General features: G+C 33.5%; 1 long non-coding RNA gene across 1 annotated transcript in view; it reads right to left on the bottom strand.

The window, feature by feature from the left end:
• Positions 1–1,802: 1,802 nt before the first annotated feature.
• The window catches only part of LOC140607954 (uncharacterized), a 68,064-nt gene continuing 44,902 nt past the window's right edge, over positions 1,803–24,964 (bottom strand). Inside the window, exons 2-3 of the long non-coding RNA XR_012009877.1 lie at positions 8,002–8,085; positions 1,803–2,157 (exon numbers count right to left, since the gene is read on the bottom strand). This is a non-coding gene — a long non-coding RNA (uncharacterized lncRNA). The remainder of the gene's footprint in view (positions 2,158–8,001; positions 8,086–24,964) is intronic.

Here is a 24,964-nt window from a genome sequence, read left to right as displayed (position 1 = left end):
CTCCAATCTCCTTAGAATCCAGTCCTTTTCAAAAATCCCACTTGCTTAAAATCTTACTGGAGTAGATCATGAATTCTCAAAAGTGGTGGTATTGCCACAAAAGGACTAAGACTGAGGTAAATATACAAAAGTATATATATATATAAACAATTATATATATATATAATAACCCAAAAAAGAAAATCTCTGCATATTTACTTAAATCAAGTAAATATGATTGAGTTAGTAATATTACTTACTCAAAAGTGGTGGTATTGCCGCAAAAGGACTAAGACTGAGGTAAATAAACAAAATTATATATATATAAACAATTATATATATATAATTATATATATATATAATACCCCAAAAAAGAAAATCTCTGCATATTTACTTAAATCACAAAGGCAGACAATGTAATTACAAAAGCCAATGGAGATATTTAGTATTGGAAAAAAATAATACAAAAGATTTAAAGTAATTTAAGTGCCAATTGAATGTCAGAGAGATGAACACACCTTACAAACATTATTCATATTGGCTTATTTTTCAGAATGGAAGAGATTATAAAACTACCGGGAACCAACATGGGTGAAGAAAATGGGAAATAATGAAAGGAAATGTTGGAGATTTATATCTGATACCATGCTATCAAACATTTCTTGTGTTTCATGTAGATCTTCCTATATTGCAAAATGTTCTTCAGTTTCTAGCATAAGCATAAATGACATTCACAATTCTTGAAAAATGAAATTATAAAACATATCTTTGCCTTGTTGAAAATAATATGAAGTCCCCTTCTAGGATGGAAAAGGTCCATCACACACTTTAGCACAGTGGAATTCTATGTAAATTGGGGTTAGAGATGAAGTAAACATACTTAGAACAGTTAGTTCAATCAGCATTCTCAGTAGGCTGCATTCTTCCTTGTTGAATAAAATTTTCAAAGCTCACCTCCAATCTTTTTATTTGTTAAGAATTTCACTTATCACATATACAAAATGTTCTCCTATCTTGGTAATTAGCACATTTCTTGGTAGCAGCCCAATAAGTAAAAACAGTTTCTTCCTTTATTGTGCTATGGACTTAATCTCAACAGGATGCCCCTCTCTGTCCACTCTAATTAAGAAAACTGGCATATGAAACTTTCTGCAGATGGATTAACAGCAGGGGCTGCTTAGTTTTTCTTCATAGGCTTAATAGTCCTATCAGCAACCCGCATCACTTGAAAATCAGGAGGGCTTTCTACACTTCACAAGCCTTCCTGAGCCTCAAGCTTCCTGCCAGTGCTTCCTCTACAATGACTACTCAAATTCCTCTCAAGGTTCTCCAGAATACTCTTCTACATGTCAGGATTTTTTTTTAATACCATTTTCTTTTTATTTTTCTTCCCTGGCTCCCACACACTGTGTTCATCTGGCCAAGAGTTGATTCTTGCTATCTTAACAACAGTCACACATTAGAATTGAAGGCTACTAGATTAAAGAAAATAATGAGCAAAATGGAATAAATCTAGCTTAAAATATTCACCTGATTCACTTTACTTTTTTTTTTTTTTTAATTTTGCAGACCAATTAAAATGTTTCTGTGTCTTATTGGGAGCCCATAAATGTTTGGGTTTTTTTTTTTTTTATTGTTTTTGTTTTTTAACTTTTCCAAGTTTTACCCAACAGAGAAATTTAATATTGGAATAAAATAGCACAGAAGGTTAAAAATGATTAAAATTCCAACTGAATGTTAAATAGATGCAGACACCTTATAAACACTCTTCTTATTGCCTTATTTTTCAGAATAGAAGAGATGATAAAGCTATAAGGAAACAACATAAGTGAAAAAAACAGGAAATAGTGAAGGGAAAAGACTGCATTGAATATTTATATCTGAAATCATGGTATCAGCAGATACTGGCTTAGTTATACCCAATTTATATTTGTCTCCTATGAAAAAATGGCAAAACAAAAACAAGTATCCCAATTTCATCCCAGCTGCTTCATTTGGATATCTTATTTCTCTTTTCTTTTTTGTGAAGACTTAACTAATGCATCCCACTGTGGTTTTCTTAACTTCTGTTAGTGCTGGTTAAGATGGAGCCTGTTGTAGCATAAGTGGAGTTGACCAGCATGTCATGTCTACAACAAGCTCTCAATGCCTCTGTAGTATCTTGTCTTCATTTATAAGCTGTAATGTAAAGAGAGATGGAAATATACATGTAAAGACTGATTCCTGTTACTCCTCAACTTCCCATCAAAAACTCTTAGAAAATCTTGAACGGATTTTGCAGGAAAAGATGATACATTCTAAGTTTCAGTTAACATGGGCATTAAATATCTCATATACGAATTTAGAATAATCTAAGTATATACAGAATTATATATCAGTCAGGACTATTACTAGTATACAACATAATCTATTTAAATTACAAAGTAAAAGTAACATGATTAAGTGCCTTAACTCTCACCATCTCTAGGAGGACCAGAAAGATGCATTTGAAGGTTGCACAGCCAGGAAGGACATCCAAACACTGCTCCATACATTGCTTAGATCTTCCCCTCTAAAGAACAGGATATTACTATCCTTGGATGCTGAAGGCTGAAAGATGAGTCCATCTCAAGGAAATACCTTAGACAAAGGTAGCTGTCTCACCTAAATTTGTACCTCACTTTAGAAGTAACCCATATCCAAAGACATAAATGGTATACAAAGCCTAGCCCCCTTATTTCAATTTGGAAAATATCTGAATTGGTACTTCAACTCTAGAGTGCCCCGTGGGATAAGCCCAGAGTTCTGATTGAATTTTATGGCAATTCAACTTCTCCTTCTCTCCAATTCTGCATCTTTCACTCTTTTAAAACTATGGTTGCTCAAAGCACCCCACTCCCAGTAAATTTTGGCTGGTATATCTCCCTATCAAAATCTGCTTCTCAGGGAATCTACCTAAGGCATCAAAGCTGTGACCCTACTAATGTTGCCCTGGTCAGAGACATGATCAGCACCACTGCACTGAGCAATGGCTTCCAGAAACTGCTATAGATAGAGCAGAAAGACAAAGTTTTCAATAAAATTGTAATTGCGTATTACCTGTATCCTCAGATTGCTCTCAAGTATCTATTACAATTTTAGAGATTGGTCAGTTTCCTTGGATTAGTGCTAGTAACACACCCATGCTTCATGACTTGCTAATATCTTAAACATGCTTCCCTTTATTGGGGAGTTAACTACAGTATAAGTTCTTTTTCTCCAACGTATAAGCAAGGAACTTTGTTTCCCACCCTCTTCTGCTGCTAAAGGCACAGACTTATGTTCTATGCAACAACAGTTACCTATATCCGAACAAGACTTTCCTCTTAAGGAGAAAATAGAGTACACATTCTAAATTATGAACATTTAAATTAAAAATTTTCAATCTTATAAAATTGAAACTTTTACATATTTTATCTTGTGCTATATTAACAATAATTTTGGTCAAATAATATCTGATCATTATTTGTCTGAATTTCTATCTTCAGTGAATTCTAAAAAGGAGAAGCTCTACCAGTTCTTTTTCTTCAATGCAATTGCAGTAGAGATGAATCATTCATATTGGAGCAATGTAGGGAAGATGGAATTTTGGTGACTGACTTAATTTAATTTTTTAAAATTCATTTTCCTTTGCTAAGTTGATATAAATTTCATGTTTCTGCTAATTTTAGAAATTGCACAGATGACTTCCTTTAGCCAATCTAGCCAAGTGGTTTAGTTTTTGTTTTGTTTTCTAAATGAAAGATATTTCAGAAACCACATATATTTCTCACAGGAGGTACTCCTCCTAAGTATTGAAAGTAATTATGTAATACAAGGTATACTAAAGGAAATCAGATTCTAGTGAAATATTCCTACACAAAGTTTTTAACCACAGCTAAGTCAAATAAATATTCTTTATTTATTCTCTGATATTCCTTAATTATATAATGTTATGGATATTTATGTTTCTAATATTCCACCATACTATGCTTCCAAAAACTGTTGTTAAAGTTAATTATTTTACACTGTATGTTAAACCAACTGAAATTAAAATAAAAGCTTAAAAGCACAGGAAAAAATGAATTATTATAAACTTCAGGTGGAGCACTAAAATAAACAAGTCTTTGATTCAGCAGAGAACAGAAGATACCATTCTTTTAAGACAGAAAAAGAAACTAGCACCCTTTACACAATAAATGTTTACAAATGTAGTAACAGGACTGGCTGGAGGCAACAGAGGAATTGCAACATCTGTCTGTGATATATTTTCAATTCCTCAGTTTTCTCTCGGCAGCTCCAGCTATCTTGGTCCAAAGAATCTTTTCAGCTTCAGGCTTAATTACATTCATGCTTCTGAGTACATTCTGACTATGGGAAATCATAATTATATCCAAAGAACTAACTGTCCTGTGACTTTGCACCTTGTCCAAATGCCCAGACCCAAGATTTGTGTTATCCAATATGAGTCCCAGGGCTCCAACATTATTTCTTTATTGCCATAACCAGAGGGAAATTACTGAGCCCCAATTTTCTACCTGCAACATAGCACTCCTTCCCTTCAAGGTATCTTATTTCTCAAGACTTGGATTCTGTATAAATTCCTTTATTTCCATGGCTCTTGCTTTCTTCATCACAAGCAGATAATTAACTCTATTATTTTGTTCCCAAGCCAATTACTCTCTATTGAGAATATTTAGTAAGTACCTATAATATGGTATTCACTAGAGCTTGCAGATTGTATGTATACGTATTTATAAATAATTAGCTCTTAACACATTCAGTTATAGGACAATTACCTAATCTTATCTTTCTCCCCCATTGAGACAAATTGTTTTTTTTTTTTTTTTTTTTTGATGCTGTGACTTTTCTGTAGTAAGCTGATCTGTTCCCCCAGTAACTGTGCTACCCAAATTCTGGTGAACTTCAACACTCTTCCATCACAACCCAGAGCAAAGTTCCTATTAATTGGAACTCAAAATAAATAATATATTTAATCACAGTCTGTATGACTTTCATTCACTAGCCTCAGCACAACTGTCGCTATCCAAAGCAGCTGCTCCTACCAAATTCTTTAACACCCTCCTTCCTCAGGATGATAAACTCTCTCTTGCTACTCTTTGTTTGTCTTACCAATAAAGAAAGAAACTAAATTATTCTACAACAACTTTTAGTGACAAGTTGCTCCATTATGGATCAGATACAACTTAAAGGAGATTATTTGTATAACTTTTTTTGCTAGAACCTTTAAAACATATGCAGAAGTGAATGAATAGTATAAAGAAGCCCTGACCTACCAGTCAACTTCAACAGTTACTTACGTCATCAGCAATCTAGTTTTATCTTTACCTTGTTGGATTACTTGGAGTCAAGTGCCCCAAATCATGTAATTCATCTATAAACAGTTCAGCACACATTTCTAAATGATTAGGATTCTTTATACCATTATCACATCAAAACATAACAATAATGCCTCAGTACCGTAATTATCAAGTCAGTATTCACATTTACCCTATTCTTTCTTTACTACTTCTTAAGGTTGCTCTGTATGCATGCATATCCTAACAAGTATACACACTGTACTGAATTGACATGTTTCTGAATACTATTTTATTTTTATTTATTTATTTTTAAAGATTTTATTTATTTATTCATGAGCAACACAGAGAGAGAGAGACAGAGAGAGAGAGGCAGAGACACAGGCAGAGGGAGAAGCAGGCTCCCACAAGGAGCCCGATGCAGGACTTGATCCAGACCCTGGGATCACGCCCTGAGCTAAAGGCAGACACCCAACCTCTGAGCCACCCAGGCATCCCTGAATACTATTTTAATATACAGGATCACTGCCTTCTTTTATTTTTTGTAACTAAAAATTTTTTGTTGTTGATGAAACGAAATCATTTGTTCCTATGTGTCTCACTATTAGTTTGCACCTTTAGGAGCTTGCTGGATGAAATCTGAAACTGGTCCCTTTACATGGAGGGTAGGAAGAGGCAAACCACTCTGGATAGGTAGGTGGCAGGCTTAATAAGCAAGGAACCTGACACAGGAGGCCTGTCTTAAGTGGCGGCAAGACAAGGAGATCTCCACACCAGCCCGCCAAATTTCAAAAGTTTACACAGAGGCCTTAGCTGGATTCAGTCATATACACTGTCCAGATGGTCTCAAAGACACTGTACTTCTCAAGACTGTCCTTATAGCAGCTCTCACTGTGGGAATGGTGGACATAGTGTACATTCCAAAGACAGGAAAGAGAGTGGGAATCCTATGATTGCTTGGGTCAGCTCACAGGTCAACTGGCAGTTACAGCTTCTGGATGACCTCTTCCAATGCTCACACAATGGATTTTGCATCCTTGATGTCATTTATTTTCTCCTTCTATTTTCTATATTTCAAATAAATTCATAGATTGGTTGGTTTTATCCAATTCAGATTTTATATTTTGGCCTCAAAGAGTCAGAGGTAGTATTTTATATTTTCTGTTACAGAAATATTGTGTGATGCCTTCCTTTTAAAAAAAAATGTTAATATTGATTAATGAGTTCAAATATTGTTAGCACAATCCTTTTCAGCCTCTCTCCTAATAATTTAAGCAGTCATAGACAATAATTTTCTATTTCAATAATTTAATGAGTGGTTACATTATGTTGATATTCCAATTCTATCATACTGCTTTTCCTTTATTAGCTGGGATCCTTAATTTAAAAAAATTACTTCATCAATTATTTAGTTGAAGTTTGTACAAGAATGTTAGGATGAAACTTTGAGTCTTTTCCTTTATTTCTCAGTTTTCAGAATACTTTGGCTTTCCAGTATCCACCAAATGTGACTAATAAGTTTTTCGTTACATAACATTATCAATTCATGAATTTATTATCTTATTAATTATTAAATTCAATAATTTGTTCAGTTAATTCCACTTGTTTGGCTGTTCAAATTGCCTCTTCTAACAACAGAAGCCTCTTCGAATTGGACCCCGAATCCCTTTTACATGTTCCTGTTAGCTTTTGATAGATTCCTTGATTTTTTGGAATGTTTCAGACCAATTTTGTGCATTTTTGCACTATATCTAGATTTGGCTATTTATTTGAGGACCACAATTTATCTTAATGTATAAGTACAATCTAGGAGACCACAAATCTGTTTCCCAAGGTGCTCACTGTTACTGCGTTGGTCATTGTTTCTAGGCTTTTTTAGCAAAGATTTTATATATATATATATATATATATATATATATATATATATATATAGCTTGAAAATATATATGTCACGAAAAAGAAAATGTGCATGCATGTGTGTGTTTATGAAAAATATTTTCCATTGTCTAAAGTGAATGAATAAAATATTATGGAATATGGAAAAATATTTTCCATTGTCTAAGGTGAATGAACAAAATATTATTGCCTTATAGATAATAAAGGTGTTGAAATATTGTCATGTGCTGGTGGGATAGCTTTCTCCTTTTGAACTAAGCACTCTTATTAACTTCTTATAAGTCAATCTTTTGTATCTTAACTCATCCATTTGTAAAATGAGGAAAGCTATATTTCTTTTCATGTATATGACAGTGTTATGATGATACATTTAGAAAATTCTGGATATGTTCCAAAAATAAAATGCTGCAGTCAGCTTTCAATCATCAGTAGGCAGCTTGCTCTTTGGTATATCTTAGCTTTCAATATTATTGACAAGGAACTGCTAAATGATTTATTTCATTGGCAAAACTTTCTAAAAATGACCTAGAAAAGAAAATGGAGTACATAATAACCATAAGAGTAGTTAAGAGCCAAGGAGAGTGGTTATAACAATCAAAGAGGATGCGGTCACTAACATGTTGTTTGCCCAGGTGCAAAGGGAATAATTAAGGTACCTATTGGATTCCATTGCAAAAAGGAGGATACTATTTTGTGCATTAAACAGCAGCATAAGACTCAGGACCTATAAAGACCATTTTGAACGATAGAACCATCTGTAGAGAAGTGTTTGATGACATTTTTGAAGCATCTGTGATGATGGGTCACTCACCCAGACTTCAACTATCTCACCCTCTCTTGAGGTTCAGCGGAGGAACTTTGAAGCAACCCAGTGAATAACTGCTATTGACATTTTCTAAAAATAAGACGTGAGAAAGGAAAGTTTCAACAAACTTCTTCAATTCATTTCAACTCAATAAACATTTTTGAGGCTCACTAATGTGTCTATGCTGCTCTTTGCATCTCTCCTATCTATTAAATGTTCTTCTTGCTTCAGATCCCAGTCAGATTTATCCTTCATGCTGCTGATACAATAATCTTTTTCAAACATACTTCTGATAGGGTCACTTCCCCACCTCAAATCCCCAGGATAAAATCCAATAACTTTAGCAAGATACAAAATGTCATTAACAATTCCTCTTCTCCATCTCCTCTGATAGTTCTTACTTATCCTCATGCCCCTGACATACAAAGCTATTTATATATCTTCTGGTGTTGTGCTTGTTTGACTTCTATATGCAATGCTCATGCTGTATCTTCTTCTTGAAATGATCATTCTATCTTAATAACACAATATAGTAATTGCCCTTCAGATAACTCACACATTGTCTTTTATACAGAACCTCTCATGATTTTTAAGCTTGCTTAAATATTTGGAGGTTCTCTCCATTAGAATGTAAGTGACTATAATGTAGGAGGCTAGGTCATATGTTTCTTTGTATAACCGACCCTTACGTCTGCAACAGTACCAGTAAAAGTATTTTTTAAATGAGTGATTTACTTATTTAATGAATCCTACAATATATCAAACTGTTGCCCTTCAGAGAAGTCCTTGGTATTTAAAAATTCTTACAGAATTTACGTTTAAAGGGAATCTGGAAGTGAACATTTCCTAGTGGAAAGCTTTATAACTGTCTGAAAAGCAAACAATGAATGTGAAGCATGAAATAGATTACACAGAGAAGTTTTATACTTGTCAGGAAGGAGATTGATTAGCTTTCTGGATCTTCAGAATGGTAGTTCATTATTTTATTAGTTTCCAGAACAAAGGAGTTACCCAAATTTAAATCCAAGTAACCAAGGATTCCATAGGCAAATACAAATTGCACTTGCATTGACAGGCTCAGTATCTCATTGCCTTGGAAGGATGCCAAGACATTATCCAGGCTGTCTTCCTGCTCATGCCATTGTAAAAGCCGAAGACTTGGGAATTCGGTGACTTTCCAAGCCAAATATCTGAAACACGCCCCCAATTTCTGAACTCTTAAGCCATTGTGCTTTTTATAATAATGAGGACTATTACATTATAAATAATATATATCACGGTAAAGCACCTTTTTAGATATTATTAGCTTTAAAATTTAAAAATTCATTACTGACCAGCATTTTACTTTTAGACTCAAAATTAATCAAAATTATTGTTACTTTTTCTTTTGTCCATGCATATTTAAAAACCTATTCTTTTATACTGTTTTCCCAAATTGAATTATGTCTCAGACCTCCACATAAAAGCAGCTGTAGAGTTCTTTATAAGAGGCAGTCTGTTTGATGACCATATTAAAGAAATTGTGTTTGTCTTACAGCACTGAGTAAGATGATTACATTACAAACAAATTACTGGGGGGGAAATGAAGCAACCAACTCTTTATATAAGGTTTGAAAGTAAACAAATAAAATATAAGTGGGTAAAAATATCAGAAGAAAGGTGATGAGAAAGGTAAAAGAAAATAGACATGAATTATGATGTTTAATACTGCTGATAAAAACTAAGTAGAGGAAATAGAAATAAAAGTGATATTGATATAATAAAATATTTTTATATGTGAAATCATTGTAAAAAAGTAATAGTGATTTGTCAAGCTGACAGTTTCAAACAATATCAGATAATACTAAATACTATCACTGGTATAAGAAGTTGTAGAATCTCTGAAGAATTTTAAAACATTTTAGAATAACACTCATCTACTGAAAATACAGTGATGCAAAGTCATTTGTAGGAAGAGGGAAAAACTGGAAGAGCTCTCACATAAATTCTTTACAATGTAGATATAGATAAAGGGAAGAAATCAATATAATAATAATGTAATATGACATATAATGTTCATATGAATGATACAATATAACAAAAGTGATGGTTCATTCTTAAGTTACATACTTATATCAAGTTATCTGTATTACCAAGCATGGATCTTTGTAAGTTACCTGCTTGGTGATATAGACGCTTTGATAGAAGGATAAAGCCAACAAATATATTCTTCGAGGATATCCTTTAATAATGCCTTCTTCTTTTAACTAGCTATTAACATCATTGTATTGGTGGGGTTTCCCCCCCTCCATTTACAATTATGCTACACTTGTGATTTATTATATCATGAAAATAATAAAATTATTTTATTATTTAAAAATAATAAAATTATTTATTATTGTAATAAATAATTACAATAATAAATTTATTATTGTAAAATTCACAGTTTCTTATTTAGGATATTGTTCTAATGACTCTCTACTCCCCTGAACTTGCAAACTAGTAAATTTAAAGTTATGTTTTCTCTTCCATCATAGAATTTCCCTGTCTGGAAATTACTTATACAAGGTGTGTTTAAGTAGCAATTCTCTTCCCAAGATTTCTGTGGCTGCTGATTTGTTACAAAGGCTGCTAATTCATCTTTGCTCCCTTCCAATGAGTTTAATAATATCTCCAATGAGAAGCAATTTCTTCTAATAGAGAGTATTTTACTCACTGTGCTCTGTACTGGGTAATATTAAAAATCTTATTCATTTAAACTAATAATTTTCCTTTCTTTAGTATATGCTGGAAAACTAATGAAAACTACATTTAAAAATAATATTGGAGTCAATGTCATGTTTTTCATAATAAATTTCCCAAATTTAATGCATAAAATATTGAGAGCCTGAGGTATACTTTTAATATTATAAATCTCTCCTTGCAAAATGAACTCTAAGAATTCATTTTTAAGCCAGGTGCTAAGGTTAAGCAGATGTACAAAAGCATGAACCTTCAAATGCTTAAGGTAAACTATGCAGTATAAATAGAAGAAGCTTGCATTACATTGTTAAAGGAATTTAAAACACGAAAAGATAGATTTTTTTCCATGTAGATATAAAAGCTTCTCTATTTTTAAAGATATGGATTCATTAGTAGTTATATGATTATAGTATTCTTTGATTTTTCTTATGCTTCTTTTACTGCACTGAAAATTATTATGAGTAAGTCAATGGTGAATTTACCAAGGCCATCATAAGAAATGTGATGTTTTGGGAATGAGATATTTATCACTTCAGTGGAAGTGAACTAGAAGTTTACTTGTGTATGAGTTATCAACTCATATTTTCCCCTGAATTGAGAATAATAGAGGTACCATAACTGATATTCATTATCTACCACATTTACATAATCTAATACAAAACTTGAACATGTTAATGTATGATATCCAGGAGATTTATTCTACTCTGTTTATAAGTTGGACTTACCACAGTACCAGAATTTTCATGTTTATATTATTTTTTAAAGATTTATTTATTTACATGAGAAAGAGTGTGTAGGAGGAGGGATAGAGGGAGAGGAGATAATTCTCAAGTAGACTCCCACTGAGACAGAACCCAACACAAGGCTGGATATCAGGATCCTGAGATAATGACTTAAGCTGAAATCAAAAGTTGGATGCTCCACTAACTGAGCTATTCAGGTGCCCACATGTTCGTATTATTGGATTTTTTTTCCAAAGCACACTGGCACTTCATTAGATGTATAATCAAATCTCATAGTATATGACAAACTCTGGACAGGGATTTTCTGACATGTTCATTCACTGCCATATCCTCAGCACCTAGGATAGTGCCTAACACATAATGAGCTCAGAAAGTATTTGTAGAATAAATAAAAAGTTAACAAATGTGTATCAATTTACAAGCAGATTAATTCCCATATACAATTAAATCTTAAAAATCTTTTTTTTCTATGACAAGCAGAATACATTATTACTACCCTGTAAGAGTTCATCTTAGACTGTTGTTAGAGTTAAAATCCATAGCATGTAAGCGTGTGAGACTACAATATTTGCATCACTAATAGTTACCAATATTTAGTCAAGATACCTAAACAAAGACTAAAGCACATTGATTCTGGCCATGGAACATAACCAATCAAGTTCTGATGTCCATCATGTCCAAGGATGCTTTTATCAAAATCTTAAAGTCAATAACAACTCCATCCCCACTGTGCAGTAATCCTGCATCATACAGCAAGTATTAGCCCCCTACTTCCTTCCTCAAATTCTGTCCCTATTTGTGATGGTTAATTTTATTTGTCAGCTCAACTGTGCTAAGAGATGCCCAGAGAACTGGTAAAATTTTATTTCTGAGTGTGTCTGTGATGATGTTCCTGGAAGAGATTAGCTTTTGATTCAGTAGACTGAGTAAAGGGAGCCACTCTCACCAACATGGGTGAGCATCATCCTACCTTTTGGGGACTAGAAGGGAACAAAAAAGTAGAAGAAAGGTAAAAGGTAAATTCCTCTCTCTTCCTGATCTGGGATATCCATCTTCTGCCCAGGACATAGGACTCCTGATTCTCTGGTCTTCAGACTCTAAGACTCACACCTGTAGCCTTCTGGTTTTCAGGCCTTTGATCTCAGACTGAGAATTATACCAATGGTTCCTCTGCTTCTCAGGCCTTTGGATTCAAACTGAATTGTATCATCAGCTTTCCTGGTTCTCTAGCTTTCAAATAGCAGACTGTGGGACTCCTCAGCCTCTGTCACAAGGTGAGCCAATTCCTATAATAAATCTCCTTAATATTCCTTTATATATAACCTATTGGTTCTTTTCCTGTGGACAACCCTGAAAAATAAACATGTTACTTGAGATACGTTCTCAATTCCATTTTCTTTTTCTCTCTTGAAATCTCTCCCCTTTACTTGCTGGAACTTTATTTTCCATTGCAAATAAAGTATTATGAATCTCTTCTTGAATCATATCCCCTTTACCTGATTGCCTGCCAAGGATATTGCATCCCTGGTATGATTTATGTGGAATATTGATCAATTTAGAAAGGTTTATGTTAGGGGCACCTGGGTTGCTCAGGCTGTTGCAAGCCTGGCTCTTGGCTTGGCTCAGGTCATGGTCTCCGATTGTGGTCCAGCCTTGGCTGGGGGCTCCATGCTCAGTGGGGAGTCTGCTTTGGATTCTCTCTCCTTCTGTCCCTCCCCCTGATTTACTCTCTCTCTCTCTCTCTCTCAAATAAATATACTTTTTAAATTCTTTAAAAGAAAAAAAAAAAACAGGAAGGTTTATTCTAGGCCATGTAATGAAAGTGGGTATGGCCACTCTTAGGATCTTTTAAATTAACAATACTGAGGGGTAAGTAAGCTTCATATATGAGTTAGTGTGGAATTAAGAACAACAAACCAACGATACCTCAAAACATCCTTTCTCACTATTTATTGCATCCTCAGGTTTCAATTTTTATCAATTGGTTGTCTTGGCTTACAGCTCCTTTCTGTTCCAGTTCTTTACCATTGTCCTGGGAACTTCCTTTTCTTCTTTATTGGACTATACCTGTATTACTCAGACTCAGGTCAGGTTAAGAGAAATCACAGAAATTATTTCTGTGAGAATAATACTAACATCAGGGATTGGATACATAAGCTGGAAGAGCAACCAGAGAAGTGAGAAAAGCAGCATTTAGCAAAAACCAAAAACCTCTGCCACTTACTTTTGATGAAACAATGGAAGGAAATCATTTTTTTAAGATTTTATTTATTTATTCATGAGAGTACAGAGAGAGAGAGAGGGAGAGAGAGAGAGAAGCAGAGACACAGGCAGAGGGAGAAGCAGGCTCCACGCAGGGAGCCTGATGGGGACTTGATCCCAGGACCGAGTCAAAGATAGATGTGCAACCACTGAGCCACCCAGGTGTCCCTAGAAGGAAATAATTTTTACCCGTGCTCAGAAACTGAGGTTTTCCAGAAACTGCTAGAACCATAATGAGAGTGGGAAATAGGGAGATTCCCTATAGAAACTGTGATCACAAAGGAACTGTCTTTTGTAGTTTAAAACAAACAAACAAACAAACAAATAGAGTTGCTGCTGGACATACCACCTTAGAGAGAGCAAGCTTCATGGTCCTCCCAACCTCCAAGATTCTGCTGACAGCTTCCACTGGCTGTACCTACCAGGAAGCCAATTTTCATAGAAGCCTGGAAATTGGAGAAAGCTGACACACAGAACAGAGCTGAACAGGAACAGGGAAGAGATGAGAACAAACATGCAAAGGGACGGTATAATAGGCTTCATAGATAATGAATGTTTTGTTTCTTTTTCTTACCAAGTCCTTTGTATTTATTTTTTTACTCTCAATGTACAACCATTTCAATATTGAACAGAAATGGCAATAACAGACAGTCATATTTTGTTCCTTATTTTAAACAGAATGACTTAAAAACTTCTCCATTAACATGCACTTTGGGGGCACCTGGGTGGCTCAGTCTGTTGAGCATCCAACTGTTGATCTCAGCTCAGGTCTTGATCTCAGGGTCATGAGTTCAAGCCCAACATGCACTGTTGGTGGGAATGTAAATTTGTGCAGCTACTATGGGAAAAAGTATGGAGGCTCCTCAAAAATTAAAAATAAAAAATACTATATGAACCAGTAATTTTACTCCTGGGTATTTATCCAAAGAAAACAAAACATTGAAAAGCTACATGCACCCTTATGTTTATTGTAGCATTATTTACAACAGGCAAGGATGGAAGCAACCTAAGTGTCCATCAATAGATGAATAGATAAAGAAGATGAGATGTTTGTATAAACATATATGTGTGTGTGTATATGTAACATACATATGTATGTTTATATATATACACACATATACACACACATATATACACACACACATACATACATGAATGAGATCTTGACATTTGTGACAACTTGGATGAATCTGAAGAGTATTATGCCAAATGAAAGAAGTTTGACTGAGAAAGACAAATACCACAGGATCTAACTTATACATGGAATCTTAAAAACAAAAGAAAAAACAAGAAGCAGAAACAGATCCATAAATACATGGAAAAAAACTGATGTTGCTAGAGGGGAGAGGACTGGGAGATGGGCAAAATGGGTGAAAAGGAGTAGGAGATACAGACTTCTAGTTCACAAGGATGAATAAGTCACAAGGATGAAAGGCAAAGCATAGGGAATATAGTCAATGGTACCGTAATAGCATCATACAGTGGTAGATGGTAGCTACACTTGTGGTTTACCATAACCTACAGACTTGTTGAATTATTATGCTATACACCTAAAACTAATGTAACGTTATGTGTCAACTATATTTCAACTTTTTAAAAAAATTAATAATAGGGTGTGTTATAGAGTGTTCTGTTGAGTTTACTTGATGTACCTGAAATTTCTAGTTTGCTAAGAATAGTTATAATAAATGGTTACTAAATATATATTCTTATATATTTTTAAGCTTTTTAGCATCAATAAATATGATTCTATAACCTTTAATTAGTACATATGGCAAAAGTATTCATGTATTTCTATTGTTAAATCAACCCAGATTTTTTAAGGATAAATTCTATTTACTCATGTTATATCACTCTTATATGCTACTGAATTTAATATCAATTACTAATATATTTTAAAATCTTTCATATGTGTTCATTGGTCTGTATTTTCCTTTTTGTACTCTTTTCTGCTCTGGCATTAATCTTAATGAATGAACATAATGAGTTTCAGAATATTACTCTTTTCTATTTTCTAGTTTACTATAATATTGGAATGATCTACACACTGAAAATCTGGTAGAACTAGTCTATAAAATCTGATCTAATGTTGTATTTTACTACTATTTCAATTATTTTAATAATTATGTCATTATTCAGGATGCCTATTTGTTCTTGACTTAGCACTAGTAAATCACATTTTTCTAGATAGATATTGCTGTATTTGTCCATGCTTAAATTTATTTGAGCAATATTATGAATAGTAAATCACATTTTCTTCCTAACCATTGTTATATCTATCATTAATCCTGTATTAATTTTTTCCACTTATTTTCTAGGTAACATTTGTTTTTCCTAGATAAGCCTGAATAGTGGTTGATGAATTTCATTACTAATTTCAAAGAATCAGCTTTTGGCTTTTTTGATCCTCTTTATATGCCTATTTTCCATTTTTTTATTTTCTTAGTATATACTTTACATACATTGGGGTTATATTTTGTTGTTTTTATTTATTTATTTATTTTTGTTTTTATAAACTCATTAACATTCAACTTTCTTCCATTCTAATTATGCACTTAAAGCTATACAATTTCCTTTACATAGAATATTTGCTGCATCTGTCAAGATTTGAGATGTACTATTCTATTATCTTCCAGTGCTAAAAGCTTATTTATTTTCATTATATAGAGCTCTCTAATAGATTTTCTATAATGGAGTTGTACCATCAGTATTATCCAACGTGATAGTCATCAGCAGTACCTGTTTATTGAATACTTGTACAGTGTAAGTGAGAAACTAAATTTTAATTATATTTAATTAAAATTTAAATAGCCACTTGCAGCTAATGCCAACCTCATTGAACAATTCAGCATAAAGAAAAATGAGGCAAAGTTAATAGAAAATGGTATATAACAAAAATGTTTTAAGGTAGAAATCATACTGGAGGCACCATAATCCCTAATTTCAAACAATATTACAAAGCTATAATAATCAAAACAGTATGGTGTTGAAATAAAAACAGATTCATAGATCAATGGAACAGAATGCAGAACCAATAATAAACCCATACATATATGATTAATTAATTTATGACCAAGGAGCCCAGAATATACAATGGGAAAAGGATAGGTTCTTCAATAAATGGTGTTGTGAAAATTTGTCAGCCACATGCAAAAGAATGAGACTGCACTATCTTACTTATGCACAAGTATTAATTCAAAATGAATTAAAGATTTTAATATAAGACCAGAAACTACAGAACTCTTAGAACAAAACCTAGGCAATCATCCTGGAGATTATAATTTTTTTGAAACTGATACCATAAGAAAGACAATAAAAGCAAAAATAAGCAAGTAGGACTACATGAAACTAAAAAGATCTGCACAGTAAAGGAAACCATTAATGAAATGAAGAGGCAATCTACTGAATGGAAGAAAATATCTGCAAATCTTATATCTGAGAAGGAGTTAATATCCAAAATATATAAAGAACTCATACTAAATAGAAAACAACAATAATCAATCTAAATAGACATTTTTCCAAAAGAGACATAAAGATAGCCAACAAGTACATGAAAAGACACTCATCAAGGAAATGCAAATCAAAACTGCATGAGTTATCACCACATCTGTCAGAATGGCCCTTATATATTAAACAAAACAAGCACAAACCAAAAACAAAAAATAACAAGTGTTGGTGAGGGTGTGGAAAAAAAGGGAACCCTTGTGCACTTTTAATGGGAATGCAAAATGGTGCAGCCACTATGGAAAGCAGTATGGAGGTTTCTGAAAACATTAAAAAAATAGAACTATAATTTACCATATAATCCAGCAATTCTGCTTCTGAGTGTCAGAAGAAAATGAAAACACTAATTCAAAGGATATGTATTCCCATGTTCATTTTAGCATTATTTAAAATAGCCAACATACAGAAACATTAAATATATTGCTAATATATTGCAAAAAATTACACGAGGAGCCTAAATATTCATTTAGATAAAGCAGAGTGAGTATCCATGCAGATGTGATGATGGGGTTATGTACTCTTTTGAATCCTTAATTATTGAATAATCCTTGTATTACTGGAGTTGGACAATATTTTTAAAGTTAAATGTCACAGCCACTCTTGCAATAGCTTTTGCTACTGAGAGTAAGCATGATTCATGGTCTGTGATCAGTTAAACAGAGCCTTTTCTCCTTTACCCATCCTTCTGTCTCCTTCCTTAGAACGAGGAAGAGTAGACTGAATCTTCATCAGGAATCTTGTCTCTCTGATATACAGAGAATAGAAGACATTCATTTCTAGTATGAAGACACCAGAAGCAAACATGGACTACCTTCTTCCGGGTATGTTTTACTTGAAAGAAAAATAAGGGGCAGCTCGCGTGGCTCAGCAGTTCAGCGCCACTTTCAGCCCAAGCCGTGAGCCTGGAGACACGGAATCGAGTCCTATGTCGGGCTCCCTGCATGGAGTCTGCTTCTCCCTCTGCCTATGTCTCTGTCTCTCTGTCTCTCATGAATAAATAAATAAAAATCTTTAAGAAAAAAGAAAGAAAGAAAAATAAACTTCTAACTTATTTATGCATGTTTCTGGTGTTTACTAAACACAATTCTTTTAGTAGACACAATTTGTGAGAGGTTTGTAGTGACACAAAGTAAAATGTGGCTGAACAAAGGTAGTGAGGAGGCATCACATAAGTATAAACCAAGAAAGAGTCGATGTATTAGTACTACTACTACTACTACTACTACTACTACTAAGTAATATTTGGTCAAACCTTTACTTGGTGTATATTTAAAAGCAGACTGCATGCTTACTGAGAATTTGAAACTAAAGAAAATGCTAAGAAATGTTTAGAGCATTCTATATGATACCTCCTTTAGGCTTTATTCAGTAAAGTTCTTCAAGAAAAACATGAATTCAGATAAAGTTATCAAGATTGCAAGCAAAAATGAAAGGAAATACTGTTTTTTGTTTTTTTTTTTTTTTTTTTTTTTTTGGAAATACTGTTTTGATAGTGGGGATGTACTCTGCCCATGCCCTGCAATCAGAGTTCATCGAGAGTCCTATAATTTGGAGCCAAGCACAGGGAAAAAAGCCAACTGTTACTGTTCTGTAGCCCAAACTGGAGCTCTTAAAGCAGTTATTGCAGAAAATTAATCTTACCAGGAGAGAAACCATATGCAATAGACTTTTTAAGGCATCTTCCACTGATAATCCCTGCCATATATTGAGATTGAGTTTACCCATGATGACCATATTAAAATATTTTCTTCTTAATTATAGTTTTATATAGTTTCAGGATAACTGCCAATATGAGGCTTGAGAAGATAAATGGAACATAATTGTCAGTAAGTAAAACATGAGAATCTTTGTGCTTCAAAAGCTGTATCTAGACAACTTCTTGGTTGTAATTAGTCACACAAGGAATTGCCCAGGAAGTAAAGGCAACCTTATAGGATTTTGAGAATATTAACTACAAAAATATTTAAAACTTGGCTGTCCTTGTCTACCACCCCCTTACACACACACACACACACACACACACACACACACACCTACCTTTGCATGTGATACAGCCCTCGGAACAATCATAAACTCCCAAAACTATACTATTCTTTGAAGTGTGAAATGTCCTGTAAAACCCCTTCTTCCTCAATAAGCATCTCAGAATGAATTACAAAGGTAATTAATAGTGAAGAAACATTTTATTTATGATGCAGAGACACATGTACAGAGGAAAACAAAGTCCTTATTCTATTACCAAGGTAAGAGATGTTAGCTAGTCCTCATAAATGGGTTTTGAGCATTGTTCTGAGTCAGTGCCTGGCATGTTTTCTGTTCTCCTCTTTTCTGATTGGGAAAGGTGTGTGTGTGTGTGTGTGTGTGTGTGTGTGTGTGTGTGTGAGAGAGAGAGAGAGAGAGAGATATTGATTTTCCTGTACATTCTCTACTATTGTATATTGGGTGTGATGGGACGAGATACATTGTGTTCTACTTTATACCTTCCTTCTCCTCATATAAAACAACATCCAGATGAGATGGAAAGGATTATTCAGTGACCTCATATTTTGTTTTTTGTTTTTTGTTTTTGTTTTTTTTTTGTTTTTAAATATTTTATTTATTTATTCATGAGAGACACAGAGAGAGAAAGGCAGAGACACAGGCAGAGAGAGAAGTAGGCTCCATGCAGGGAACCTGATGGTGGCCTCAAGCCTGGGGCCTCCAGGATCATGCCTGGGCTGATGGCGGCACTAAACCACTGAGCCACTGGGGCTGCCCCGTGACCTCATATTTTAAATCAAGATTTTATTATTTCTCAGACTTTGGCCTAAGGTCAAGTGTGAAGATTTTGACACACAGGTAACTGTCATAGACATTACTAGCTGCTAATCCAATATCCATTGTCCCATCTTTCACAGACATAGACTCCCTCTGTTATGAGCATTACCCTGTGCCCAGTCTTCCATGAAATGGAGAGATGATAAACTATAAGTAAAGAGAATGAGTGTAGGCTTCTTGCAAATTCTTTTAAAGGGAGCTGATTTAGTAGGGGATATGTACTTTTCTTTTTGTCCTTTCTATTTCTGCTTGGAATTCAGAAATCATCATTGGAAATCTTGTAATCATTTAATGCCCAGAGTCAAACTTGAGAGTATAAGCCATTTATTAAGAACAGGAAAGCAGAAAAGAGGAATACAATTCTGTAATTACTAAGGAGCTTCCATGGCATCTCAGCACTTTGTCCTCACAGACTTTTATATAGGTTAAAAAATATAAAAGTCGGGGGGGAAACTCATTGCTCCAGTCACAGTTTGAAGACTTCTTATTTCACTAGTAAAACAAAAACTAAAAAAAGAACACTACATCAGTTCTTTTCTTATGGCTTTTGTTTTACCAGTGAAATAAATAAACTCTTCAGCTGAGAGTAGGGAATTTGAAGAAACGGGGATTTGGAAAGAATAGAGATATGAAATAAATTTTTAGGAGAACAGAAGAATAAGTGGACCAAATGTTTTATATATGTGATAGAAACCTCAAGCAGCACTAAAGCCCAACTGAGTTTAGCCACAGATTTAAATTGAAACTAGTTAGCAAATTTTCACCAGCCAACATTAACTAGAGTGGACAGAAAACTAGAATTAACCTCTTGTTGTTTTGCTGGTATTAAGAGGCAAGAGTGTGACTCACTGCTTATTGCTCATATCTGTATTGTATCACATTGAAACATACTGAGAGGTATATCTTGTTGAATAGTCACTACTATTGCTATGGAGCAAACCTACTATGCTGACCTCTTAAAGACTTTGCAGCTCCTCATGAGCTACTCTTTTTCAGGCCAATTAACTTCACTTAGAGTAATAACTAAGTAATTTCATTTAGAATAATAATGTAAAAAGTTAGTGGTTTATTTACTATCTTCCAAAGAGAATGCAGATAGGGAAAGTGTTTGATGCACTTTTGAATAGGTCATATTCAATCCACCTATCCATACATCCTGCCCTATAAAAATGCAGAGATAGCAATTGCACTTATGGATTGAGATTCTTATTTATAATGCCTTTACTAGAGCAGTGAGAACTAGTTTATATTGAAATTTTGTTTTGAAACATTCATAAAAGTTTCAGGGAAAACAACCATTTATCTGCTTGTTCTTTCCCATTCAGTTTTATTTGGTATGAAATTTCTACCTCTTACATTGAAAATTATATAAATTCTAACTTGCTTAGCACTCACCAATTCTTATGTCTTGGTTGATTTTGTATTGTTAAAATTAAAAGTATATGTTTGAGCTATATGCAAAAGAATGAAACTGCACCACTTTCTAACACTACACACACAAAAAGAAACTCAGAATGGATTTAAGACCTAAATGTGAGACCTGAAACCATAAAAATCCTAGAAGAGAGCACAGGCAGTAATTTCTCTTATATTGGCCATAGCAACATATTTCTAGACATGTCTTCTAAGGCAAGAGAGGCAAAAGGAAGAAATAAAACTATTGGTACTACATCAAAATAAAAAGCTTCTGCACAGCAAAGGAAATAATCAACAAAACTAAAGACAACCTACTGGATGGGAGAAAGTATTTGAAAATGACAATCCAATAAAGGGTTAGTATCCAAAATATATAAAGAACCAACACAAGTTAACACCAAAATAAAATCCAATTTAAAAAAAAAGAGCAGAAAATACAAACATATTTTTCTAAGGAAGACATATGAATGGCCAACAGACACAGGAAAAAAATGCTCAACATCACTCATCAGCAGGGAAATGCAAATCAAAACCACAATGTGATATGACTTCAGACCTGTAAGAATAGCTAAAGTAAAATGCACAAGAAAAAGTGTTGGCAAGGATGTGAAGAAAAAGGAACCCTTATATACTGTTGGTAGGAATGCAAACCGGTGCAGTTACTGTGGAAAACAGTATGAAGATTCCTCAAAAACATAAAAATATAATTACCACATGGTCCAGTAATTCTACTACTGGGTATTTACACAAGGAATATGAAAACTCTAATTTGAAAAGATATATGTACCTCTATGTTTACTGCAGCATTATTTATTACAGCTAAAGTATAGAAGCAACCCAAGTGTCCATGATAAATGAATGGATAAAGAACAGGTAGCACATGCATATATAAAATGGAATATTACTTAGTCATAAAAAATGAAACCTTGCCATCTGCAACAACATGGCTAGATCTAGAGGGTATAATGCCAAGTGAATTTAGTCAGATAATGAGAAATACCATATGATTTCATTCATATGTAGAGTTTAGGAATCTGTAAAACAAAGAAAAAGACAAAAATGCAGACTCTTAAATATAGAGAATAAACTGATGGTTAGTAGAGAGGAGGTGGGTAAGGGATGATTGAAACAGATGAAGGAAATTAAGAGTATACTAATCATGATGAGCACTGAGTAATATATAGAATTGTTGAATCACTACATTGCACACAGAACTGTGTTTCCCATGGGAAACAGAACTGTATATAAATTATACTGCAATTAATTTTTAAATTAAAAATATATGTTTAATTTCTTCTACAAAGAAAAAGTGTAAAAAAGTAATTCAATGTAAAGCAGAACTGTACTTTTCAAGAAACATCTCAACTTTGACTAGAGCATATTTTCTATTTTTTTAAAAAATTTTATTTATTTATTCATGATAGACACACAGAGAGAGGAGGAGACATAGGCAAAGGGAGAAGAAGCAGGCTCTTCGCAGGGAGCTTGATGAAAGAATCCCAGTACCTCGGGATCACGAGCTGAGCCAAAGGCAGATGCTCAACCACTGAGCCACCCAGGTGCCCCTGACCACAGCATTTAACTAGACTGAAGACATTAAAAAAACAAACAAACAACAACAAAAAACACTGAATTTTCAGGATTTTGTTCCCATAGGTGAGTGTTACTAGGTAATGGGCTTGATCATTCTAAAGTGTTAAGTTGCTGAAATACAAACAAAGAACAAACAAACAAAACAGGCCATTGTCATTGTACCAGGAAGAAGTTTGATATTGGCTATACCCATTGGCTAATCTTTTCTTAATCACATAACTGAAACTCAACATTTACTGATTTAATATAAGCATATTTCTAATAGAAGGAGCACTTCTGGAAGTTGATCCTCAAAATTCAAGTTTTGAAAAATGTCCTAAAATTAAAAAAAAAAAAAAAAACCAGAAATACATGTCTTTATATACTTGGTTGAGAACGTTTTCTGAATAGGTGAGAAAAAAATGAAAAAAAAATATGAATTGATTTTACTGACAACAGCTAAAATTTTAAGAGTGTCTGTCTTTGTAAAGTAGATGAATGAAGTAGCATCTATAAATTAGCAGGGAATATTTCGGTAAAAATGCCCTGAAGCAAAAAATAAGGAGTTAAATTAATAATGGCATTTATCAGCAGTAACTATTTTAATTATCATTGGTCTTTTTACTTAAAATTTAAGATTACTGAGGATTAATAAGACATCAGTTCAAATTGTTCCAGGTTTTGATATGAACTTGACTTACTGGATAAATATTATGCATGAAATTACACATCTTATCTAGTCAGGGTAAGTCAAATCTTAACATGATGTTTTTGTGATAAGTATATAGAAAAGACTTGATAATAACCCCTGAGGTTTATGTTGAGTGCATAAATTTGAAGCATCATTAGTGTAGAAGATAATACTCAGGTTTCAGAGTTCTGTAACTTGGAAAATAAACTGAGACATAGGTTTAATATTGGTCTCATTTAATTTTGCAATTAAAATACATTCAATATTAATAAAATTAATAAACTTGCACCCTGACTCATCAAGAACACAAAAAAAGAGAGAAAAAGCTCAAATAAATAAAATCAGAAACAAATAAGAGAATTAACAACTGATACCACAGAAAAACAAAGGATTATAAGATAATACTACAAAAATTATTTGCCAACAACTAGATTACCTAGAATAAATGGATAAATTACTAGAAATATACAGTCTTCCAAAACTGAATCAGGAAGAAATAAAAAGTCCAAACAGAACAATTACTAGTAACAAAATTAAATCAGTAACCAAAAAACTACCAAAAAAGTAAAAGTCAAGGACGAAATGGATTTACAGGTGAATTCTATCAAACATTTAAAGAAGAGTTAATGCATATTCAGCACAAACTACTCCAAAAAATATAAGTGGAAGGAAAGCTTCCAAATAGAGTCTATAAAGCCACCATTACTTTAATACCAAAACCAGAGAGACACCACAAAAGAAAACTACAGGCCAATATCCTGATAAATACAGATGCAAGAATCCTTAATAAAATAGTGAAAACAATATTTAACAAAACATTACAAGGATTATGCACCACAATCAGGTGGGAATTATTCCAGAGATGCAAGAATGTCTCAATATTTGCAAATCAACCAATGTGATGAACCACATCAACAAAAAGAAGGGTGTAAATCATATGATCCTGGCAACAGATGCTGAAAAAGTATTTGTGAAAATCTGACGTCCATTTTTGATAAAAATTCTCGACAAAGTGGGTTTACAAGGAAATGCCTCATCAAAATAAAGGCCATATGTAAAATAAAACAAAAACAAAACCACAACCCACAGTTAACATTATACTCAATGGTGAAAAACTGAAAGCTTTTCCTCCAAGATCAGGAACAAGGCAAAAATGTCCACTCTTGTCACTTTTATTCAACATAATACTAGAAATCCCAGCCACAGAAATCACATAAGAAAAAGAAATGAATCATCCATATTG

The sequence above is a fragment of the Canis lupus genome, chromosome 17 (genome assembly GCF_048164855.1).
Source record: "Canis lupus baileyi chromosome 17, mCanLup2.hap1, whole genome shotgun sequence".
In the NCBI taxonomy this organism is placed as follows: domain Eukaryota; kingdom Metazoa; phylum Chordata; class Mammalia; order Carnivora; family Canidae; genus Canis; species Canis lupus.
The sequence above is the reverse complement of the archived record's forward strand: the minus strand, read 5'-3'. Positions and strand labels throughout refer to the sequence as shown.